This window comes from Lepeophtheirus salmonis, chromosome 5 (assembly GCF_016086655.4).
Source record: "Lepeophtheirus salmonis chromosome 5, UVic_Lsal_1.4, whole genome shotgun sequence".
In the NCBI taxonomy this organism is placed as follows: Eukaryota; Metazoa; Arthropoda; class Copepoda; order Siphonostomatoida; family Caligidae; genus Lepeophtheirus; species Lepeophtheirus salmonis.
The window spans coordinates 1,437,111-1,461,140 of NC_052135.2; positions in this window are offsets into that span (position 1 = coordinate 1,437,111).

Below are 24,030 nucleotides of genomic sequence, written 5' to 3' on the forward strand. Positions count from 1 at the left end.
ACCGGAATTGGGAGAAGTTCTCTCCATTGGCCAGCAAAGTATATTGGAGAATGATTGCAGAAATGCATTACAAATTACTTCAAGTGGAGACCCACTTTAAACCTAATATGAAAGAAGATATATTTTGCCATAATATAAGTATAGATAAGGGTAAAAATTCCTAAGGCAAAAATTACATAGGGCGAAACATCTTAGAAACAAAAAAAAGACTGAAAGGTGGGGGGAGGGGGATATTTTAAGAAATCAGCTCCGTGACTTATCAAACATTAATGAATAATGGCACACCTACATACAGTTGAAGTACAGGAGCGTCTGCAGGGGTTGGGCTAGAGGGGCTACTGCACCCTCCCAAATTAAGGGATTTTTACAAGATTTTTTTTTGCTCAGGAATAAATAAATTTTACGCATAATAGAGGTAACTTTTTTTTCAAAAAGTTTAATTTTTTGTGAAGAGCTGTGGATTTTTAAATTATTTCCGGAAAATTTAATATTTGAATTTTTTTCCAAAAAATTAAATATTTGATTTTTTTTCTTATTCAATTTCTTATTCCAAAAAAAATAATTTTTGCTATTAAACTGGATTTTTTCTAAAGGAAAATAATTTTTTGTGAAGAGCTGTGGATTTTTTAAATTTTTTTCCACAAATTTAATATTTGAAATTTGATTTCAAAAATTTAATATTGTAAATTAAATTTTGAAACTTTTTAAATATTTTGTGAATAACTTTGGATTTTTTATATTTTTTTTTGCAAAAAATGCAATATTTGAATTTTTTTATGATTTTTTTCCTATAAATGTAAATTTTGAATTTTTTTTCCAAAAATGTGCTTAATGATTTTTTTTTTTTCCAAAAAATTTAAATTTTGGTGAAGAGCTGTTGATTTTTAAATTATTTCCAGAAAATTTTATATTTGAATTTTTTCCCAAAAAATGTAATTTTTAATTTTTTTTTCAAAAATGTAATTCTTAAATTTCTTTTTCCAAAAAAGGTAATTTTTACTATTAAACTGTGGATTTTTTTTCCAAAGAAAAATAATTTTTGTGAAGAACTGTGAATTTTTTTCCACAAATTTAATATTTGAAATTTGTTTCCAAAATATTTAATATTGAAAATTAAATTTTTTAAATATTTTGTGAATAGCAATGGATTTTGACATTTAAAAAAAAATTATAATTTTTTGATTTAATTTTTTTTTTTTTTTGAAAAACCAAGATAACAAGAAAAAACCATATATATATAATCCTGGAAGTTTTTGTATGAAAAGAAACGGGAGGAAAAAGGCAGAAAATCAGTTGGTAGTGTGCCAATTCTTCTCAATCATTGAATTAAAATTATTCAATGATTGTTTGTCATTTTTTCACAGCTTAAATAGAGCTAATTTAAGTAATCAATGTAAAGAACATTGATTAGGAGAAAAGAAGTAGAAAAATTAACAGCTGACAACCAAATACACTGTACTAGCAAAGTAACACCGTGATATAACTAAGTGGCCATCGCCTACCCTATAATTTTCGTTTCTTTATTTTTTTTGTATATATTTTTGACAGAGAGGTAACTAAGCATTATCATATCTTTGTTCCGGATCTTATTTTGAGGAAGGGGAAAACATGGAAATTCTTTATTCTCCAATACAATAGTCGACACATTATACGTATAATTACGTACGTTCACTACTTAGTAATTTTTTAATCAACCGTTTCTCTATTTAAGATTGTTCTACGCTAAAAAAAATTACTCTTATGATCTTAAACCCTAATCTACTGAACTTATAAAGTAATTATAATGGTGTATATGAGTTTAATTCATTCTGGGAGTAGCTCGTGTCGTTATAAGTTTATTTTCTCGTTGAATTTCCCACACTTTAATATATATATATTTTTTAAATCTATTTGTACTTATTTGTCACGGCGTATCCTCGCTAACACAAAAGTACCCAATGTATTTTGTTGCCAGCTGTCGATTCCCTCTTCTCCCTTCATACATATTTCATAATTGATTATTTTTGATAAATAAACAAATTAATAAGTTATTCCATACAAATGCACCGTTTCCAAAAGAGCAGGAATACGATGTCTTGTTGATCTCTTGTCGTTTATATACAGGAAGCAGGGATCAAATTGTCGGCAAAATATTTTTCTACAAAAAACAACACAAAATATACATTTTTTTACTTTTTTATTGAAAATCAAAACTATGACGAGCATATAGGTATAGAGTAGCCATTCATTCGATATAATCACCGTTGGCATCAATAACGGCCTCAATACGGCCTCTGAACCGGCCGCAGGCTCTTCTGACCATCTCATTGTTCATGTTGCCGAATACCTCCTTGATGGAGTCCATCAGGCTGGCCTTGGTGCTATGGGGATGTCTGTTGGTATGTCTCTTGACATAGCCCCAGATAGTCCAAAGGATTAAGGTCGGGAGAGTTAGGGGGCCACAAATCCTTGGTTACGACGTCATAACAGTTCTCGGTTAACCACTGCATGGAGATTTTTGACACATGGCAGTGTGCTGAGTCCTGTTGCCACACCCAGGGCCTGTCTCCGGCCTTCATGGACCTGGTTGGGTCATCCTCAACCATCTTTTTCACCTTGTCGACAAAGTCGGTGTCCCTGACCTTCCTGTCGGCGCTCTCCTCCTTGGGTGCCCTCTTTATGGTGGCATCAACATCCCAGGTGTCCTCTAGCTTCTTACGGATACGCTGAACAGTCCGTAAATTCACTCCTAAGGTTGAAGCAATCGTTGAATTGGAGATTTCACCTCCATTATTAACCAATGCCATGACTACGGCAGACCTCGAAAGCTCCGCGTTCCACTTATGGCTCTTTATCTCCTCATTTGATGACGGCATGATGCTAACTGAACTACGTATCGTCAGCTGACGAGAATAGCTTTCCTATTTGGTAACCGGTTTCTTATTTGATAATGTTGTCTTCAAGTTTTCAAGGTTTAAAGTAGGCAACAATTTGATCCCCGCTCCCTGTAGTATTTATATATAGGCCATTTTATTATTTCAATGAATAAATTTTGGTCATTATTTCATAGAAATACGACAGCGATAGTCTAGGCTTATATATGAGATAAATGGCAGTTGGCATGATTAACTTATTTGGCTAACTACCAGATGATTTCTGACCTTTTTTCTACATCTTTTTGGAGGAAAGGTTGCGTAATACAATAAAAATAACGACAAAAACTCTATTGTTTGAACACTCACTTGAAGGTGCCCATATCCGTATTAAAAAAAAAGAAGAAAAATTACAGTTGGAAGAAAGACTTATTTGTCTATAACCATAACTTTAGTACCGTAGGGCGTTCATGGGCGTTTTTAGAATATGCAATGTCCGATCGAACAAATAATTTCCTGTCCTTATTATTATTTTGTTACTAACTAATCTCATTTTTTTTGGTATAAAAAAAAAAAAAGGTTAATTTTTTAGACGATATGATTTTGATTTTAAATCAAGACAATTATTTAAGTCTAAGATGCACCAACCCTCATTATTAAATTTAAGAAAAAGATAGTTTGCAGCCAAAAAAATTCCTAATCACTACATAAATTATAAAAAAATGGTCATTTGTAACAAATTAAGTCTCTTCCAAGGTTAATAGAAATACAAGGCTAGACCATCATGTAATGGGCCTTGCTAGAATTTTCAATTTGGTGTATTGTACCGACTGCTGGGCAAGACAGGTAGATTTTAACAAAACACGCAACCACTCATACTTTATGATGTCACTATTAATAGAATTTTCAATTTAATGTATCGTACCGACTGCTGGGCAAGAAAGACAGTCTTTTACAAAACACAGAGCCACTCATCTTCGATGAGGTCAATATTAAGAGCGTGGTGGTAGTTAAACATCAGTCGTACAGGCGTTATGGTATAACCTTGTATTTCTATTAACCTTGGTCTCTTCTAAAAAAAATTCAAATCATTTGAAATTTTTGATTGTCTCAATTCTTTGGCATTTATAAAAAAGACCAGAACATTCAGCTCCCTCAAAGAAAAATCCTAATGACGACCCTGATGACGATATCATTCTATAATTTGCCCTTCCACTCGCAAATACATACCAAACACCACTGGTTTGTATTATACTTTCCTCAAAAAAACGGACCTGTTATAATTTCAAACTTTTTTTTCCCTTTTTGAAGGAAAGGTTAAGTGAACTATATGATGACAAAAGATATGAATATGAATTTTTTTTTTACGTATCTGTCTGAAAAATATACCGAATCTTAGTAAAAATCTTTGTTTAGTACCCAATGTCCATACAGAATACAGTTCATTGATTCCCAATCGCTGTATCAAGGTCACGGATCCAAATGTGGCCAGACAATGCAACAGCAAGCTACAATAATTTTTCTCAAAATTGAGTATAGATTACATTTGTATTCTTCGACAAATTGTGTATCTATGAACAAATTACCCTTGGGAGGCGCCCCAAATTGCATTTAAAGTAGCCAAAAATGATTGCCACATAAAAAATTAAAAATTGGTGGATTTTATTTAAAAAACGCCATATTTGGGTCAATATAAGTCTCTGAAATCAAATAAAAGGTTCTAAACTATTGCAAAAATCTTGGATATGTTTACATAATGTAAAAAATTTAATTGGGATTATTTTCTAGGTTTTTGTTTAAGATTGTTTTTATATTGTCACACCCCAAATGATACTTATATGTCATCAAAAAAAAATTTAAAAAAACTATTAGTACAAAATTAGTCGACCGACCCTCTCCCCGAAAATACTCCTTGGGGCTCCGTAGTAATGAACAAGTTGGAAATCTTTGCAATACATCAGCACGCATGAATAACAGTTCATTTTGATTTCATTTAAGGTATTTTTTATATAATTAATTACCTATTTGATGAAGGAATTAGACTGTTATATATTATTTAAAGGGATTATATTACATTACAATTTAGTGACTTACTCCGAATAAAATCCATAGTTGAGTGAATCAATTGTTTTCTCATGAATGAGTTTTACAACGTCTTTCAATATCTTTTATTGTCAAGAGTCAATAACCCATGTTTATATCATTTAATATCAAAATCGTGGGTTATTTTTTATAGTTTAAATTAATAAAAGATGGTTTTATTTTGTAATTGTTCTATAATCTAGGCAATTGATTTATTTTTACTGCATATTATACCTAAGCATGTTTGCAGTAAAAAAAATAAATAATATTCATGCCTTTGTTTTATGTTTTTTAATCGTTGAACCAATACCTTGTGTATTTTTTAAAGTGATTTAGAAATTATTACTATTAGTCTGCATTAAATATATTTTCACCCCTATGTTGTGGTTGACGAACAAATGTGTTTAAATCTTAATACACATATGGATTAAGTATATTTTGCCTCAAGCAATTTGTTTCTTTTATTTTCTTGAAGAGAAAATTCGTTTCATCGTGTTTTTATGGAACAAAGCAGCGCAGTAATACATCTATATATTATATATTATTTCTTTAACATATAAGTAAAAGTCACCTAATGATGAAGCACATCATATGGTTGCCTTCATTTGATGTCTCAACCTTTCTTCAAATACAGAAAGATTAGTTGAAAGTTAACCAATGATATCATTTCCCTATTTTTATTCATTTAGTAGTAAGAACATTTAGCAAGATTTAATGTATGTTATTTAAATCAACGTTCAAAACACTGATGAGGGGAAAGACCAAATAGATCAACAGCTGACTTAAAATATTCGGAAATTAGTAAAGTAACACATTTATCCTTTTACAAACGCTTTTATGAAGCAAATCCATTCTCATTCGGTAGAGTGGTCGATCTTTTAGTCATTCGATATGTAATAAAAGATCAAACTGTGAGTGTTTTGAATCCCGAGTTTCCGTTTTAAATATATATAATGTGTAATTTCCTAAATTGCTAGCTAATTCCATTGATTTAACCACTCCAAATGAGACTACCCATCAAGACTTGGACAAAGTGTAAGAGCCTAATTGTAGAACAATTCTGCTTCTTTTGGCTTTATATATTATATTTATCATTTTCATATAATTGTGATGAATTTACTTTTTAAAAGGAAGCTCTCTAACAATTTCATACATTTTAGATTAGGATAACTTCTTTACCAAAGATTACCCTCGTCATAATGGTAGTATTTTACATATTTTAGGAATAAAACTTATTCTATATTTATGCAAATATTGAAATCAATTATTAGCCTTATTATTTAAGTCCTATGGCCAATTAGTTAACATTTTAAAACGTGATAACTTTTTGCTGATGCAGCCGCGTCCTTACTGAAGTCAAACCTGTGGTATTTTTATTGGCTTTATATAACTTTGAAAAGTTATTTATTTTTAAAATGTTCAGCTAACTTTTATCGAGTTACTTCCACCACTTTTTTTTGCTGCAATTTTAAAAAGATGTGTCTAATGACAGCTAATGAAATAACGCCATTTTTTTTATATAATGCCCAATCTTTATGATAAAATATACCTATTCAAAATAATGATATTAGTTAAGAATAAAGGCGGCTTACCACAACTATCATACTTGCAAAAATGCTAAGGATAGTTTTTTTAAACGTTCGCAATTTTCTCTGGCCTCACTTCATCTCCCTACAAAAGGTTTTTAATAATATAATGATGGAGAGTAAGACGGTACGAATGTCACTCTACTACTCAAGAGACAGGTTCTAACCTCGTCAAATAGGGAGAAAAGGATCACCCGTACCAAGGCTTTGATCAAGCTAAAAGAGAAGTCTCCCGTGAAAAATCTTGTCTGATTTTTTTCAGACGAGAAAAATTTATTTCAAACCAAGAATCATAACGGAAGGAACAATAGATGGTTAGCAAAAAGTACTTATAAGGTGCCTAGGATCATAAAGGCCTTGTACCCATAGAAAGCTATGGTTCTTGCCCTTCATGTTCAAATAGGGCCTGAATGTCTACACTAACTTCCACATCAGTGTTCTGAGCAGCATCATTAAATACAGACCTTGGATCTGGCAGCAACGGGCACTCTGTCACACCAGCAAATGGACACTCGGTTTTCTTAATTATGAGAATGTGATGTACGTTCTGCCGAGTTCTTGGCCTCCCAACTCCCTGGAATTGAACCTTTTATACTAACCAAACCACAACTTTTTTACCGTAACCCAAAATCGTTTTTAATCGTGAAACGATTTTTTCCTTCGCCCCTGATTTATGAGTTGTACAAGCAGGATTTATGTAAATCATTTATCTGTATCACGTCGTTATCTGTATTGTATCACGCAACCTTTCCTCAAAAAAAAAAAACACACAACAGAAAAAAGGCCCAAAATTATCTGCCAATTAAAGAGTTGTTATACTACTATTTTTATGAAGAAATAGCCTAAATTTTCTTCATAGAAATAATAAAATGGCCAATATATATATATATATTATATAGACAACGAGGGATGAACAAAAATTGTATTCCTGTTCTTTTAGAAACGGAGCATATGTGTGGAATAACTCATTACTTTGTGTATTAATGAAAAAGAAAAAAATATGAAATACCCATTATGTATCAAGGGGGAAGAGGGAATCGACAGCTGACAACAAAATACATGGGAAAATTTTGGCTTAGGGACGTAACGCCGTGTAATATGATGTTAATGTTCCGATACTCACCATTAAAAAAAAAAAAAAAACAAACAAACACATTACGTCATGAACAATTCATCTATAGAATAGGTTTAGATCAAAGTTTTTTTTGAGACCCTTCCAGACCAAACTTTTTGAAGGACTGAAATAATTTGATCCAACAAAAACGGTCTCAGACCGGTCTAATATTCTCAAACTTCATCCCAACTCTAATAGTAGGTCTTTTTTAACAGAGGGAAGAGAAATTAATGAGGCATTTTGTTGAAAAGGTAAGATATAAAAAACCCTAGTAATGTTTTTGACTCCCACTCTTCAAGGATAATATTTCATCATAAATATAATAATAATATATAATTATTTTTTTCCTCACTATTCCTTACATTCTTTACAGAGAGAGAGAGAGAGCCGCCTTTGAGAGGTTGAAGAAGCAAATACACTACATATAAAGACAAAAAACAAAAGCCCTCTTCAAGATAATTAATTAGAAGAAGAAGAAGAAGAAGAAAATAATAATAATAATAAGACAAAAATGTTTATCAAACCATTTTTGAAGAGGAAAGACAGATAAATTTTAGTTTTACTTTGATCCTCTTTTTTTAAATCCCTTAATTGATGTGTCTAGAATAAACACTATGAATTGTTTTATTTATTCATTTGGGATCGAATTCAAATCAGTTTAAGATCCTGCGCAGAAATCTGCTCTGGGGAAAATTGTCCGTATCGTGTTGGAACTTCATGATGAATAATTGCACATTATCAATTACAAATTTAAGGAAAAAACAATCATCAATATCCCTATTGAAATACCAAAATGCATGTGACGTAGTATCCATAATGAAAAGAGTGAAATGGCGTAAAAAAACAACAGAAAAAATGCGATTTTCAATTTGTAAACCGAGTAATTGGAACTATTTTTGGTATTAGATGGGTCCTTGGATGCATTGCATGAATTGGCGGTAGTTTTTAAGGATCCAGAGATACCTCCGAGTAACCCCAAGCAAACCCGAGGGCTTGGAACTATTTTTCATTATTAGATGGGTTCCTTGGATGTATTGGATGAATTGGCAATGGTTTTTAAAGCACCGTGTGTACCTTCAAGTACACGGCGTAACTCGAAGGCTTGGAACTATTTTTTGCTATTGGAGGGGTTCCTTGGGTGTATTGGTGGTGGTTTTTAAGTATCCAGGGGTACTTCCAAGTAACCCACGCAATCTGAGAGCTTAGAACTATTTTTTGGTATGAAAGGGGTTTCTTGGATGTATTGGCGGTTTTTTAACAATCCTTTGCTACACCCAGGTCAATCCAATGGTGGAGGGTATTCAACCATATTTTAAGAGGTAAGTAGATTAATTTATCTCCCACCCTCCTTACCAATCCTCTCGATCCTTTTCTTAAAAGATTGTATTGAAATTTAAAAAATTGCAAGGAAATTGTATTGCAATAATATTGCTCATGCTTGAACATAACCCCTTGGGGATGGAACAAACAAAGATTTCTAGATGTTTGTCATTAATAATATTAAGCGAATTTATTATGTGTTATCATGAAGTTTGAACAAAATACGGGCAATGTTCTCCTGGGCAATTTTCCTAACGGAAAATTTCCTCCATGGCAATCTTCCACTGGCAATTTTCTCCAAGGCAGTTTTCCTAGTACCGTTTAAGATACACAAAGCGTCTAATATTTAAAGAACTAATGCAGAAGGTGTGACATATAGAGTTCAATCTATGATTGTTCAGAGAATGGGAATATCGGTTATATTGAGTGAGCATTAATTTAAAAAAAAGGGACTCGCAAGAGAAAAATATCTAGGGTTGTTATTCCTTAGAACTTTCGTTATGTAAAAAAGTAATCGAAAATTATAATGGTTATCATGACAATTTGAAGAATGATTGGAAGAGAGAAGCTAAGCTGTCATGACGTTTCATTTATTTGATTAGCTGTTGTTGTATTCTTACCGAAGAAATAATGGATAGAGTAATATCCAGGCTATTCGCCAACTCAACGTGTAAAATGAATTGAAGACAGGTGACTCTGGAGGATGTATTATTTACAAGAGTATATTATGCACTTTCACTCAAATAAACGGGGTAAATAATAGAGGAGCTTAAACGCAAGGGTAAAATGGGGGTAACGATGTAAAATGTAAAAAAATGATTGCATAATATGTTACAAAATATATAATATATAAAAAGATTGTCAAGACATTACATCTGTAAGTAGCTATGAATGGAAGGAAAAAACAGAATTCCTAAACAAGGACATAGGAGAGAATTACTCCGTTTGTGATCGTCCTCACTTCTACTCGGAGTGCAACAGGACGAACTTGAAATGTTAGCTTCAAGGACGGCGTTATGTCCAAATAATGCATGGAGCTAAATATACAAATTAAACTCCTAATAAAAAACTCACAAATGTTTGTAAATAAAAATGCAGAAAAAGGCCAAAAATGCAGATATATCTGTTAAAATAGGATGTATTCTGGTAAAAAACAAATATATACAGAGTGCGACCGGGAAATTTCTGCGTCATTATTATTTTTTTGTTTTGCGCTTATCAAGGTTTCAGGGACATTTCAAGTAATGTTCCGATACAGTTGTTGTTTTTCTTACGCATTGTTTTGACTTTAACAAAATCGGACAAAAAATGAGTCAAGAAGAATAAAAAAGGCAAAGGGGTTAGGATCTTCTCGAAGCAGATGTTGTTCCAATAAGAATTTCAAACATCCTCGGCGTGACAGTGAGGACAAAATGGAACATCAGGGTGACCAAGGAGAATGGGAAGAGTAATAAGGAAGGCAGGATGAAGAGGAAATGGATTGAAGCGTAATGAAACATTTCTCAATTCCCTGGAGGCAAAGATCAAGGAAGATCCAACAACATCAATGGACCGTTTAGCTGACAATTCAACGTGGATAAGATCACCATCAGCAGGGCAGCTCATAATGACCTCGTCCAGCATGCCCGCTAATTATATTATGGCGCCAAGAACCGACCTCGTGTGGAGGCTTTGATTGAAGCTGGAGGTGGTCATATTGAATCATTCTTACCAAGATTGATTACTAAAAGTTTTTTTAGTAACAATTTGCACTATACTTTTCTAAAATTTCCCTGTTGCACACTGTAATTAAAATTTATCAATCAAGAAGGTACTTGTTCCATTGAATTATTATCTGGTGCGGGTAAGCATCGTCTTCTTAAATTACTCCTCCAAGAAGTCTTTGAGCTCCCTGTTGTTGATCTTGGCAAGGGGATATTAGCAGAGATCAAGGCCTTCAATATGTCAGTATAGAAGACGCCATCGATGTTATCGTTGGAGGGGATGACGTTGAGCTCCTTCTGTGTAACTTTGTCTCCCTTGTTATTTAAATCTACATTCTTTTTGTGCCTGTCCATGCTGTTCAAGGACACCCTTCCTGTTGGCTTTAGGGAAAATTTGAAAAGCTTGCATAGCCAATACTTTGTTTCAAGAACATAAGTTCAAATCTTTGTGCCACCAAGCTCCTTAATGAGTACTGAGGGGTCCATTATCGTAGGCATACTCAATTTTAAAAAGACCTTTCACTTCGATGGCAAGATGGATATAATATATCTTTGAATATCTGAGTACTTTTCCCTTAATAATTAATGGTGATAATGTATTCATCCTTTCCTCCTCGAATACTCGCACTCAATCATCCCTTTACACTAAGAACTGAATGTTCTTTTACCTAAAAATGGCGGGGAAAATGCAAATTAAGGTCGAAAATGCATAAAGTACAAATCAGAGCTCAAAATGCAAGTAAATCATATTTGTATAATTTGAACATCCCTACAAATAGAAGATCATTCGTATATATTTGTTGATTTTGATAATACAACTGATTTTTTCTACTTTTTAAAGAAGGATTGTACCAAGTCGAAACGCTGGAAGATTATTGCTGTAAAAACGTGAAAGATTCTGATGAACAAAGGAATTTGGGACAGACTTTGAAAGTATTTCTTTGAAAGAAAATACCCGGGTGGACTTTCTGTCAAGAGATTTTCTGGGATTTTGGGTGATACTTTTGCGTCAAAGGGTTACTATAGTCCAAGTAATACAGGGGGGTTCCCCCCTTTCTCCCTCATGAGTCATAGATCCTTACACAGTTACAGTTAGTGGATAATTTATATTATATATATATACTGTTTGTGGGTAATTCTTTGGACGTAAACAAACTAATTGATAACTAATTCGTGATAAGTAATATGCCATTTGTTTAAATTCAAAAAATAATAATAGATAAGGTTAAATTTTATAATACTGAATGTGAGGAGAATCAATCTTAGGTTAAATTTGTATATTCACAGCTTAGAAATATCACATACAATAAATGTATCCTTTATCTTGAACTTATATATTTATTGATGTACTTATGAAATAAAAATTAACTCATTTGGGAAAAGGAAAAATGTCATTTGTATTCCAGATATCTGACGTTCCGTGAGCAATCAATTCCTTGAGTCTAAAATAGTGAGTGCTCCTCAACTTCTATTAGGATATAACAAAAATATTAAAAGGTCTTTTTCAAAAAATAATTGGTTTATTTTTAATCAAATAACGGTTTTTTTAGATTGTATTTTTTTAATGGCCATTTTTGAAAAAAAAGTATAATCTTTTTCCGTTCCTTTTCCCAGACTGTGTCAATATTTAGTTTAATGACCATTTTTTTTTTTAGAAAGTAATATATGTTCTAAAAATGTCCTTTTTATATATGAAGTATAATTTATTTTTCCGAAAGGTCGTTTTTCTATTTCTTTCCAAATTCTCTCTCCCTCCCCCCTCTTGTGTATAGTCATGATTATATTTTTTAGTCTACTTTACATTTGATCCTATTCCAATGTTTATTCTGTTTTATTTTCTCATTTTTGATGGGAATATTTTTTTTTTTTGATAAGAGCGTCTTCTGATAGTTAAAATAAATTGAAACTCTTATCAGGATGACTGTCTGGTATTCCCCCCTCCCAAAAAAAAAATAAACCTAATAATTAATTTGTAATTTCATTTATATTTTTAATAAATATATGCTATAAAATAAATACACTTATAACTAGAGTTGTAAAATGTAAGCATTTTCGATGTGTTAAAAAACCCAAAAAATATCATATTAACCATGACAATTTAAAAAATGATATAGAGGAAAGTAGGTTAGATGTGAGGACGTTTCATAGCGAGTTGCCATGAGAGGACGGTAATAAACACAGGTCCATCTCTGTCAAACAAAGGAAATAGGCAGAAATTATTGCGATGTGAGGGGCTTCCGCAGGGGGTGGGCTAGAGGCGCTGTATTTCCCCCCAAACTTAGGAATTTTTGGTTTTTACTCGAAAATTTAATATAATTTTTCTAATTTTTTTCGTGAATAGCTGTGGATTTTTGAAATTTGAAAAATAAACTTTTTTAAAATTTTAATAATTAAATTTACAGAAAAATTTGAATCATTAAATTAAATTGCAAATTTTGAATTTTTTTAGTAAAAAGCAATAATTCCATTATTTCTTTTGGAAGGGGCTATCTTTTTTTCATGACTTGTATGTATAATAAATAGTTAACGTAACAGTAATAAATAAGAATTGGAATCGTAAAAATAAATATTATTTCCCCAATGCCAATCCCAATCCCGATTCCACAAAAAACACCGGATTAATCGTCTCATCACTTATTTACATAACAACAGGTCATATTTAATACAACTCTAGTCTGCTACTCGTCTATCTAAGTGGTGTCTAATTGTGTACATACATACGAGTAAATTGATAGCTCCAAGACAAATGATATATATTTAATATTAATTTGATTTATATGTACACATGTACAAAGTTTTTAGGTGTCATTGCCCTCTAACATCACATTGCATTCAAACAAATATTTTTGAATAGTCAAGAATGGATAGAACAAAATATATTTGTATGTATCTTAAATACATACAGGGTGGTCCAGATAAATTGGAAAACTAGATGGGGTTGAACCATATTTTTTTAAATATTTGAAAGCTAAATTTCATTACATTCAATTATTTATAAGGAAATTCGCCTCTGACATACTTTGTCGGGAACTTTGTTATGTTCAGTGACCTTGTGTGGATAATAAAATCCTCCAAGGCCTCAACAGACGAAAGATAATTTGGACAGGCCTCATGTTGGACCCAACCCCAAAGATAGAAATCGCATGGGTTCAGGTCCAGGCTGTTTGCTGGCGAAAAATCCAAGTTCCGAAAGTGAAGAAATTTTGTGACCAAGGCTTCCTGTACTTTTTGGCTTTGTGGGCCAGTGGACTGTCTTGTTGGAAGGTGTAATTTCTTCCTTGCTCTGCCCCATCCATCCAGGGAATGTAAATTAAAAGTGCAAATCCAAAACCAGACGATGACAATGTCATCGTCTTCAAAAATAAAACCTTTGTTATATCTTCTCTATCAACATTTCTTTTGTGGGCTGAGGATACTTGGGACTTGAGCTGGAGTTTGAGTCAGTTTAAGAATATATGGTGGGAGCCTTTTTCTTTATTTTGTACACTGCAAACGTTTAATATCTTTCTTGAGATTTTCCAAGACCCTTCTGTTCACTCAGAAGATATGGTTTTAAGCTTAAAATATTGGAAGTATATAAATTTCCAGATGGAACAGATCCTTTCTTGAGCAACTTTCGTGATGCTAGTCCAAGTAACTCATTACAGAGATCTCTTTCATGACAGTCTTGGCTGAAATGGTTGCTGTAGATGTGAGATGTTCTTGGATTGAACTTGTCTTTTCATTAGCATCTCTTCACCCAATTTCGGAGCAACGCCGGATCCTTTGGAAAATTGTGATAGGATGTATCAGCTGGCGATGGGCAAGAAGCCTCGGCACACGCCACTGACGTCGTTCCTTTGACTATAGTGATTGTGTTGGTTGTTGAAATTCGATTTCTCGGAAACAATAAATAATTAATTTACAGTGGAAAGGAATATATCAAGGCTTATAAATTAATTTAAACCTCTGTCCACCCATTTTTCCAATCAATAATATTGGAAGGATCATTTTTTCGGCATTAGTTAACCTACAGAATTAGCCCATTGTTTACTCACCGAAAATGAAGTTTCTTACGAGAAGGAAATTGGGAGAATGGATGATGGTATGGATGAGGACCTTGATACAGTCCAGACTGTAGAAGGAGCAAATACAATAAAGGAAGTCACAAAAGTGAATCCAGGAGACACTACAGATTCGGGTTCTAATGAATACACTGATGACTTTTCCATGTTAGAGGTCGAATTTGGGTTCTAGGATGATTCGCCTTGAACATTTTTGCCTTTAATGTGTCCACCTTATAAGTAGTTGACTTGTAACACTTTCACCTTGGGACGCTTTTGTCTTATGACATTTTCGCCTTGCGACTTTTTTGCCCTTTATTACCATAGAGGGATGTGTCATCATCTTCATCTACAACTCTAGTACAATCTTTGATGTAAGTAAAGATTTCAATATCCCTTTTCACATTTTGACGATGAATTAGACTGTCAATGATGCTTCGCAAAGGACCGTAGCAGTAGCATTCTGTGATTTCTTTCCAATGCATTGAAACCTACGTTTTAAGGGCTGAAGAATTATGGTTGTCAAGATTGTTCGCCTTTTTGTTTCTAATTTTTTAAAGCTGGAAATCAATGGTAAAAATTCAAGTAAAAAAATATATAACTAAGAAGAATATTATTCCCTCTATTATTATCCAAGGCGAAAATGTTGCAAGGCAAAAACGTCTGAATGCGAACCCGCGTCACAAGGCAGAAGCGTTAGAATGAGAATACTTATAAGGCAGATACGTTCAAGGCAAAAATGTTCAAGGTGAATCCTCCTGACACACCAAATTAGGGCTTTGATTTTGCTGAGTGAAAGGGGTATTCAAATTCTCATCTCACGTTGCTATATTATTGTTTTCACACTTCTGAGTGACTAGTATATTTCTGACGTGACTCAGTTAAACAAATCAGAATGCATATTCTAAGCAACACACCTTTTCAGCACCTTGGTTATAAACCCTTAGATTTTTCCATATTTATCTGGATCACCCCATACATTGTACATACTTTTATATTCCAAACATGGAGCCCTCTCTCTACCTACCTCAAAATTAAGGTACATATTTATGTAAATTGAAACATTTATCATTCATTTCTCTTCAAAGAGTTTTACACAGGTGGGTTTCAAGTTATTTAATGATTCATTCTACATTTTTATTTACTCATAAATTATTATTTTAATAACCCTTGTACAAACATACATTAGTTTGTTTAATCAACTAATAAATGCCTCCCTCCTTTGTGCTCCTAACAAACCATACATCTAACAAGGGTGAATAAAGCAAAGTGTGTAATCCAATATTTTGAAAATCTAAAGGATTATGAAGGATTTTTTATCTAACGAACAAAGAACAATGAATATAAAATTTTTTATTCTCTATAACTGTTATCATCCTTATTTCATTCTTATTCTTGTGGAGAGAACATATAATTATAAGGTGCAGGGGTGTCCGTGGGGGGTGGGCTGGAGGAGTCATAGCCCCCCTCAAATTAATTAAAGAAATTTTGCTTTTTACTAGAAAATTTAATATTTGAAATTTGATTTAATTTTAAAAAAAAACTTACAAAAAATTTAATATTCTGTGAATACCTATGGATTCTTGAAATTTCTTACCTAAAAATTAAATATTTGATTATTTTTTTCAAAAAAAATAATGATTTTTAAATTTATCTAATTTATGTGTACGTTCGCGCCTCAGTGATCCCTAGAGAAAGAATATATACTTCATGTATATGGATTTCACGAAAAGATTCCTAAGTTTGATGGAGTAATTGTAATACTATAATGATTGCAAATACTTAATCAATGCAACTCCATCCAACCAATAAAAGGAACATTAAAAAAAAAAAAAAAAAAAAAAATTTTTTCTGTGAATAGCTATAGATTTTATTTTTGAAATTTCTCTCCTAAAAATTTAATATTTAATTTCTTTATTAAACAGAAATAAAAATATTTAATTCTAAATATTTTTAAAATTTTTATCCAAAAAAATTAATTTTTCAATTTTTTTTTCAAAAAATTTAATTTTCTGTGAATAGCTATGGATTTTTGAAATTTCTCTCATAAAAATTTAATATTTAATCTCTTTTTAAAAAAAAAAAATTATAATAGAAATATAATTTTTAAAATTGCTGGAGATTTTTCAAATTTTGTTTAATTTTGTTTTAATTTTTCAAATGTTTTTCAAAAAAAAATCTGGAAATCAAGTGTGCGTCCTCATGAAGTATTGAAAGTAACTTTGAAAAGTTATAAGTGTAAGTTTTATTGTACTCAGAGTAGAATTAAAGATAAAAAACCAGGGGTGCAGATTCGGAGTCGTAGAGTTTTTTTGGTGGAGTTGTGATTCGGAAAATTTGTACTAGCTACAAAAATTATGATAATTTTTGTAATAAAACTTAATTATAATAAAACCCTTACATGGAGTGTTTGAATATATTTTTTTCAAAATTGTTATATGCCTTAGATATTTAGTACTTTTAATTTAAGAAACTTAAAAGTTAACTCATGTATAAGTTTACTTCACAATTTTCAAATGGGCTCTATAGTTTATACAATTACAATTCCAGAACATCTCAAAAGTATGAATGATTATGTTGGGTAGGGAATAGCCACTGGCCATGCTGGTTTATTACTTAGCCTTGTGAATAGCCAATGCCATCAGAGTAAAGAGTAACGTTGCAGTAAGAGGTTGTCTGTACTGTTGTTCCTCGGCTATGAGTACATAAATAAACGTCATGACAACTAAGATGCTCTCCTTTAAAACATTCAAATTGTCAGGGTTGTCTTGTTAATGATCCGTGTTTTTTTTACATACCAAAAATGCTTACAATTTACAACCTTAACAATCTACAGACAAAACAAGTAATAGGGAAAAAGTCACTGATCCGTTAAACGAATATCAACCAGGAAATATAATCACATTATATGTGTACTAAAATACGTTTTTATGTTGAATAAACATCTCTTTGGGGCAATGTGATTAACACACCATTCAGTCGAAATAATGTACCAGTTGTCTTCAATAAATAGGTGAAGCAGTCATCTCTCTCTTATATATCACTTATAACAAAGAAATAATAGTCCATCAAGACGGGAAGTATTATGTGTAGTACCTTTTTATGACCGTTTCTTTTATATTACTTAAATTTATATATTTTTTTCTTTACTTGACAAAAAAGTGGTTGAGTTCTTTTTATTTTTCAAATATATATAATGCATTAAGATTCATTTGTAAGGATCATTACACAAGGATAATTTATACCAAAATACGTAGTAGAGAGCTATAATCACTGCAATGACATTTAATGTGCGGATCAATACTTGCCTAAAATGGATTTGACTTCTATTTTTCGTTAAAATAAAGTAATTGAGAGTTAAGGTATTTCGTAATAGTGCTTTTCCAATCACCATTACGAGCCATACCTATCTTATAATGAAGTTTCAAAAAGGAACACAATACTTATTTATTTGAAAAGTACAGAAATAAATAAATGGCTTTAAAGCGATCAAATGGGCTCTAGAAGGATTGCCCGGAGGAATATTGTCATCCGAAAATTGCTTGCAGGAAATTTGCCATCAATGGAACATTTCCCACAATTATATCATGCATATACGAGTATATAGTAACTCGTCTCCCAATCTGTCCCATTTACAGATCGGATTGGCCCATCTAATAATCTGTAAATAGTTTTTCCATCTGCAGAAAAACTGTAAAATATATTGCACCCGTGGAAGCTGCCATTTTTAAAAAGTATTCATAAATTAGAAGATATCCTTTATTGTTCTTGAAGTGGCGGTGGTCGTTTTTAATCTGTTTCAAGGCCCTAAGTTTATTCTAGACCATCTACTAATCTGGAGCATAATCAATTAAATAGGGGGTTCAATGAAGTGACACAGGAGGTTTTTAACCTGTCCATTGTTACAGAAAAAATCGCAATTGTTTAAGTATCTATATGTGATGGCAATTCCCTGCGCATTGATCAAATAATCTATATAATGGATGTACTCCTTTAAAAACCGGTAACAAAAAAGAATGCAAAGTAGTTGATTGTTTAAGATTCATAACAGATTATATTTACACAAGTATATAATTGGCTTCATATATATAAGATAACAATGCAGTTTATTTTGTATCAAATAAAATCCTGTTGTTGATAAGATGTTGTGCCTTTAGATTTTATTAATATTTAGTTTGGTATGTTAAAATTCTAAACTAAAACGATCTACCATAAATATATATATATACGTAAATTTCTATTGTAAAACCTTCTTACATAGAACATTTTTTTTATATGTCCATTTGATGTAAACATAATCAAACCTGCACCCCTTTTTGAGACTCTTGAAAATGCAACATATAATTAACCATGTGAAAATATTAATTTAAGCAAATATAAAGCCATTTTTTCAAATATTTGACTTTGTGATTTATTTATTGCTAACTTACCATGTTCCTTCTTCCCCCATGATGAAGATACATACTAAGACTAACTCGCTAATCCTCTTTTTTCTTCATTTACTTAATTTCCTTTTTTAATTCGTATTTAATCTACGTTTTCTTTTAAATAAAAGTTTGAAACATGGAAAATCGATCTTTCTTTATGAAAATAATCAACCTATTAGCTCAAAAACAAACTTGCCCTCTAGAGCCCAGGAATCTGGTCCGATCAGAATTAAACATAGCCGTACGTACGTAACTCAGAATTCTAAAGAACTTGTATTTTATGTTTAATGTCTGTATTTGTCTCCGTTTTTGAAATAAATGCGTTTTTATAATTCTTTTTCTAAGCGGGACATACATTATAGATACACAAATAAATTATTTTAATTATATAGGATGTATATTAAATGTATTTATATTAATTAGTGTTAGAGTTCAGTCTGAAAATCCTAGTTCGGTCTGAAACTGATATAATTTTTAGTGAACTTAAAGAAGTTCGATCTATATCGGTCACAATGAAAAACTAGGTCATTATCGCTCTAACAAAAATGGACCTGAATCGGTCACATTTAAAATTTGATCTAGTCCGATTCTATAGTTGAAAAGTTGATGACGTAAATTGTGTTTTTAGAATTTTAAACATCGGCTCAGAAGGTTAATGTATTTTAAGAATCGTATTTGTAGCACTTTTAAATGAGGATAAAATCGGTTTACTATTTGACAACGATTAAATTTCGGTTTAAGGTCTGAAATCGCAGGTCTGGACCGAAATATCTGTCGAAATCTAAAAAAATACATTAAGGCCAAACCAAAAAAAAGGAGTTGGCTTTAGACCCCGCCTCAACACTAATATTATTTTAAATCTTACATCTAAAGAATCAAATTAATTTTAAAAAAACCAAAAATATTTATAGTTACAATGGTGTTTGGATTGTAAACAAATACATCCTTATATTCTCTCTCATTAAAAACACTTAGTGAAGCTCATTAAAAATCAATTTTACCAACTATTTAAGTTGCAATAGTTTTTTGAATGTATTCGCCAAACCAGAAAAAACTAATTGTTAATGTAAACACCGTTAACTTACTAAAGAAGAACACCATGTTGATAAGGACGTTACTTTAGAGGGAGATTTTTTTGGACAAAACTTTGACAACTTTGAATGACTTTTTTTTCCTAGAAAAGACAATATATGAAAAAAAAATATTTACAATAATAAATATTATTAAGTTCAATTTGACCAAAACTCCAAATTTTGCCAACATAGAATTTTACACCAATTTGACATCCAAGATTTTTGTCAGACGAGAGGTGATCCCCATCTAAGACGTCTTCCTGTAGTAACCAGTCCTGCAGAGGGGGGCATTTTCATAATAATGGCGTCATACATTGATGAAAATATAATCATTAATCACACAACTTTTCATCTTTGCTCTATTTAAAAAAGTGAGGTGGTAATCAATCCATATTTTGGTGTTTATAGAGAGAACGGCAGCAAGTGATTCATTATCAGAAAGAAGTGGCGGTTCTTCCAATTTTAAAAACCCCACATCTACATTGGTGTTGTGAAGAATCACATAATAATATATTAGTTAATTCCCCTAATAATTCCAAATTAGATACAACGACAACATCAGCCAACATTATTTTTGCCTAGTTGTCCTTTCCGTATCCGCATTTGTATAATGTACGTACTTGATATGTTCATGTATATTGTTATTACTTTTGTCACTGAGTTTTCAAGGTATCACCCTAATAGTCAAAATGATAACAAGATGATGATGATATACATATTAGACTGTCCCGTTGTCGGGTAAATTTTATGAGTCAAAAATTGTACTTTGTATATTTGGTTTAACCGTAAAAATGTTTTGCACTTTGTTTTCAATCATTTAAAGGTTTAAGAAATGTGGTCCAAGATTTTCGGTTTATCTTTTATGTCAAAAATAGCGTTCCTCCTTTTCTCAAACTGCTATTACTTGATTTGTATAAAATATGACCTGACAGTATATAAAAATAAAAGAAACCAAAAATGAACGTAGTAAGCCTGAGCTTAGCTTAGCTGTCAAATTTATTTCGAGCAGCTGATGGTAGTCGTCAAAGGAAGGAAATAAACACAAATCCTATTCCGTAATGGTAAAAAAAGTTATATATACTCTGGAATGTGCTGTGATATCGATCCCCAATTCTACTCTGAGTCTAACTGTCGTGGTTGGACTTAGATTATAATAACACTTATAGCTCCTTCATTGTTACTTTTCCTCTTTTATGAGTGATTACTTTATACTTTGATGTTTTCTCTTAAGGAATTTAAGAATATTGATAACAGCGTAAGAAAATTTGAATCACTCTTCAGATTATCAGCTAGGAAAAAATCTCCCACATGTTAAAGTCATATTTCAAAAAGGGTTAAATTTTGCTTTGTTATGTTATGTAACTTTGATAAAGTCAGCTTTTTTATGGTTCCCAGCAAAAAAGGTTTTTGTGCAGGTGGAGAAAAAATATTTAACTAAAAACGGGACAGTCCATCATGTATTCAGTACGCAAATGTTCTGCAGTAATTACATCGATCAAGCAATCACCTATAAATATTTACAGCTATACATAAGTATATTTGAAGGTGTTTTTGTTTTCAAAACTGAAGCAATAGATACAATTGTCGTATGCAAAAATACAATGATGATGTTAAATAAAGGCATCATATATTTACCAAAGTGCATAATAATAACCTTTTGTAATATGTGTAATAAGTGCCTGTAAATTATCTTTGAAAAAATTCACACATTAGTTCTCCAAACATCAAGACCTCTATCAGTGTTTCACCTTTTTACCCTTTCAAAACCATTGTAGAACAACACTCCTTAATAACATATACAGAAGTATGCTTCAAAAAACAATTCACAGTAGATTTCAGGGGCGTCCGCAGGATTATATATATATTTTTTGGGGGCAGGGGAGGGTTGCTTGGTTTTTGGATTTTTTTGATAAATATCCAAAAATTATAATAAAAATATATTTTGAATATTAATTTTTGAAAAAAAAAATTCAAAAGGCTACAGCTGTTTACAAGAAATTAAATTTTGTGAAATTAAAAAAAAAAAATCTACAGCAGTTCACAAAAGAATTATTTATTATAGTTTTGGAGAAAATTTTCAAAAATCCATGAGTTATTCACTGAAAATTAAACTATTTGGAAAAAAATTTAAAAAAATTAAATTTCAAATATTAAATTCTTTTAAAAAAAATCCAAATATCTACAGCTGTTAACAAAAAACTATTTTTTTTAAATTTCAAAAATCAAATTTCTAATATTAAATTAAAAAAAAATAGAATATTAAATTTTTTGGAGGGAAATTTCAAAAATCTACAGTTATTTAGAGAAAATTAAATTTTTGAAAAAAAAATATTGAAAAACTATATTAAATTTCAAATATTACATTTTTGAAAAAATACGTGTAAAAATTCAATTTTGTAGTAAAAAGCCAACATTTTTTAATGTGGGGACTACAGCCTCTCCAGCCCAGCCACTGCAGACGCCCCTAGATTTATGTATGGTTAATAGTTATATAATAACTAATGATGTTTTTTTTTTTTTTGTTGTAATCATTTAATGGGTAGTCGTGGTATTAACATTTCACTCCTAAATAAGAATTTTTATCCTACCTTATCTTATAAATTGATTTAAAAATGTGTAACAAAATAAATATAGATACTTATATGAGGTTAAATATAGTTTTAATATTTTCCCTTCTATATTAAATGTAGAAGGATTTTTATAGCAGTAATTCATTGTCTCTTCTGAAGATCCTTTAACAGGAATCTGATAATAACAATTGGCTTAATTCAGTAGTACCATCTGTTTTGCTCCTGCCTCTTTCTTACGTTTTTTTTTGTACAAAAATAGGGTCCGTAACTACAACTTGTATAAGCAAATTGTACCTGTTACAAGGCAAAAATGATGGGAATACTTAATTTTGAGTACTTGTGATAGGGATAGTAACTAATGATGTTTTTCCATCATTAGTCATTAGTCCATGATATTCCATCATGGAATATTCCATGAATGGTAGATAGTAGATTTGAAGAAGTACTTTTCGTGACGTCATACCCTGTATGTTTATGTGCTAGAAGGGTCCTTTAAAAATTCCGTGCAACGTCCGAGACATGGCATTAATGGTGTGTATTGAGGTTATGTTTAGCTAGTAGCATCTATTGTAAGAACACATACCAACTTTTAGCCAGATCAGTCTATTCTTTCTGTTGGCATTCTTTTGAATCAAGGAATCGGCCTGAAAGATTATGGCAACTCTCTTTGGGATTCGCGATGAACAATCCTAATCGAACATCTGGAAAAAGGTAAAACTATTATAGGTACATATTATTCAACGTTATTGAACCGTTTGAAAACCAATCTGTAAGAAAAACGCAGACGATTGGCCCACAAAAAAGACAAGACGCCAGTTCACATTTCAGCAGTTGTGGTCGCAAAATTAATGGAAATAGAGTCCCAACTCTAGATGTTCGCAAATCACCAAATCATAAACTTTATCTATGATTTCTGGAGTAGTTAGCTCAACAGGGCATCCAGAAGGTTCAGCCTCACTTGTGCCCATACGGCCACTCCGAATTTTTTGAAACCACATTTAAACTGTTCTAATTGAGGTTGCAGAGTCCACATAATGTTTATCAAGCTTCTTTTTAGTCTCTTGAGGTGTTTTGCCTTTCATAAAGTAATGTTTAATCAACATACGATATTTTTTTTCGTCCATTTTTGAAAATCCCTCCACTTCTTTGATTCAAATGAATACTAAAGAGAAAGATATTGGCCAATCTGGCTAAAAGTTCGTGTGTGTACTTCCAAGAGATGCCACTAATTCAACGAAACAGCTATATGTGTCAATAAGG